General features: G+C 35.5%; 1 pseudogene; it reads left to right on the top strand.

Moving 5' to 3' along the window:
* The first annotated feature begins 1,019 nt into the window (after positions 1-1,019).
* On the top strand, positions 1,020-1,973 carry LOC107977252 (annotated as a pseudogene).
* The last annotated feature ends 465 nt before the right edge of the window (positions 1,974-2,438 follow it).

Raw genomic sequence — 2,438 nt, 5'->3', positions numbered from 1 at the left:
TACATGTATGTGTTTATGTTTTATCATGTTCATAAATCCATGTCTTAACATGATGGAAGTTGTCAGTTCAAGCATCATTCTCATGCATTTTTATTTGTTTTTAATAACTTTTCCTTATAGAAGCCATTTGTAGGACATGGTCAAAAGACTACTCTGCTTAAAAAAAATCGAAATTGATAGTTTGCATTCAGTAGATTTCTTTACTACATGGAAGGAAACCCTTCTCACAGTGCAGACTGAAATTCATTTTACAGCGAGGATTTCAAGGCAAGCATACCAGAGAAGGTGTAACCTGATTGGCAGCTGTTAGCGGTGAGTGGGTTTTAAACCAATCAAGAACATAATTAAAGATCCTAAAATCATGCAGTTATTTGGGAAATTTCAACTCCTAGTTTGTAGAAAAGGATTAGGTTGTTTTTTCAAGAGAGTTTTCATGGAGGAAGTAGAGAAGGAAGAGTTAGTTTCAGATTAAACCAAGATGGCTCCACCTGAGGGAAGATGAAGGAAGCTTTGCCTTGTCACAAGACCATAGGCATATTCTGAGTGGTATTAAAAAGTTATCATTTCATACTTTTTATTTTAGATAAGCTATAAATTAAGTATTAATACATTTAATATTTGTCAACATTAGTTAAGTTGTTTTATTTCATACCATGACTAGAAAATATCAGTATATTCTGAAAATCTTTCGGCTATCATTTATCATTGTTTCTTCAGGGCCAATGTCACAACATTGTGAATATTTTGTTTTCTTTGAAACATGATGGATCACTTCCCATCTTATGTACCTTCAGAGGAAATGGTCATTCTCACAGGAACATACCTGAAAAGGAATTCCTCCTGTTGAAAATTAAGGTAATGCCATTTTAATAGTTGGGCCTGTTATAGAACACGTGATCTTTTTGAAACCTTCTTTTAGACCTTGTGTTTCAGTCTCTCAGTATACCCATCAATTTAAGGCTTCTTTCTTCACTGCAGGCTGTAAATATTTGTCAGTATTTATTTGAGAAGAAGAATAGATGTTCCATATCCTAAGGGAAATTGAGCCAAATCACACAATAGATTTCTGGAATATGGGAATTGGATTTAATTTCTTATCACAAACTACAGCTGGAATTCTGGGAAATTTTTCTCTAATTTTCTACTATCTAGTCCTTTACTGCAGAGAAAACAAATTAAAGCCCACAGATTGGATTGTTGTGCATCTAATGTCAGCCAATGCCTTGATCATTCTCTCTACAGGAGTGCCCCAAACAATGGCAGTTTGAGGATTTAAGGATTTCTTGAATGATTTTGGATGCAAGTTCCTGTTATACATTCAAGGATTTAGTAGGAGTGTGCCCATTGGAACCACCTGCCTCTTGATTATCCTTCAGTCCTTGACCATCAGTCCCAGGAAATCATGTTGGAAGTATCATAAAGTCAAATTGGAGAAGACCAATGGCTTATGCATCTCCCTCATTTAGATCCTATTCATATTGATAAATTTCATTTATTTTCCATGCACATTTGTTAATATGGATAGTAAAAATGTGACAAGAAAACGAGATTTCGGATACTGCTACATTTTAGGGTGGGATGATATTGGTGCTTCACTCTATGAAGCCTTGGTGGTTTGTCCTGAAATCTTCTTTTCTGTGCTCATGGCCTGGTCCTGTGGATCCATGATTGTCATTCTGTACAGACACAAGCAGAGGGTTCAACACATCTGTAGCACTCATGGGTCCAGCAAAAACTCTCCTGAATCCAGAGTCACCCAGAATATTCTGATCATTGTGTTTACCTTTCTGACTTTTTATACTCACTCCTCCATCTTAAGAGGCTACGTTGCACTATTATATAATCATAATTGGTGGCTGGTGAACATCAATTGCATCACTTCTCTCTGTTATCTATCAATTTTACCCTTTGTTCTCATATATTATTACTCTATTGTATCCAAGGTTTATTTTTTTTCTGAATTAGGATTATAAAGTAGTTGCTTTCATTTTAAATATGAAATTGATTCCTTTTGTTTGGTATCCAGTTGTTTACTCAACAGTCACCCTGAATACAGAAATTTAAGTAGGTGAAATACTAGGCTTTTTAAGATTAGCTGAAATGAATATGAGAGTTTTTTCAGCTGGTTATATCAGCAGTCTCCATGTTCCAATCCTATTGTTTTGGGCCCATTATACTTTTCAACTTGAAGATGTGAGAGTCTCCTCTTTGCCCACCTGATGTGCAAAGAATCCTGAAAAGTGATGTCAATAAAGATGACATTCTTTTGGCTTTCATTCTGTATGTTGATCATGGGTGCTTGATGATTTCATAGACAGCTCTGTGTAGTATAGCCTAACTGCATGGATACTGAAATAGTGCCTGGTAAACTGTTCTAGCCTGAACCGATACCAGGAAAAATCAAGATATATATCTTTCATCTAAAACAAAAATGGGTC

The sequence above is a fragment of the Cricetulus griseus genome, chromosome 9 (genome assembly GCF_003668045.3).
Source record: "Cricetulus griseus strain 17A/GY chromosome 9, alternate assembly CriGri-PICRH-1.0, whole genome shotgun sequence".
Taxonomy (NCBI): Eukaryota; Metazoa; Chordata; class Mammalia; order Rodentia; family Cricetidae; genus Cricetulus; species Cricetulus griseus.
Note: the sequence above shows the minus strand (reverse complement) of the source record. Positions and strands in the feature narration are given on the sequence as shown.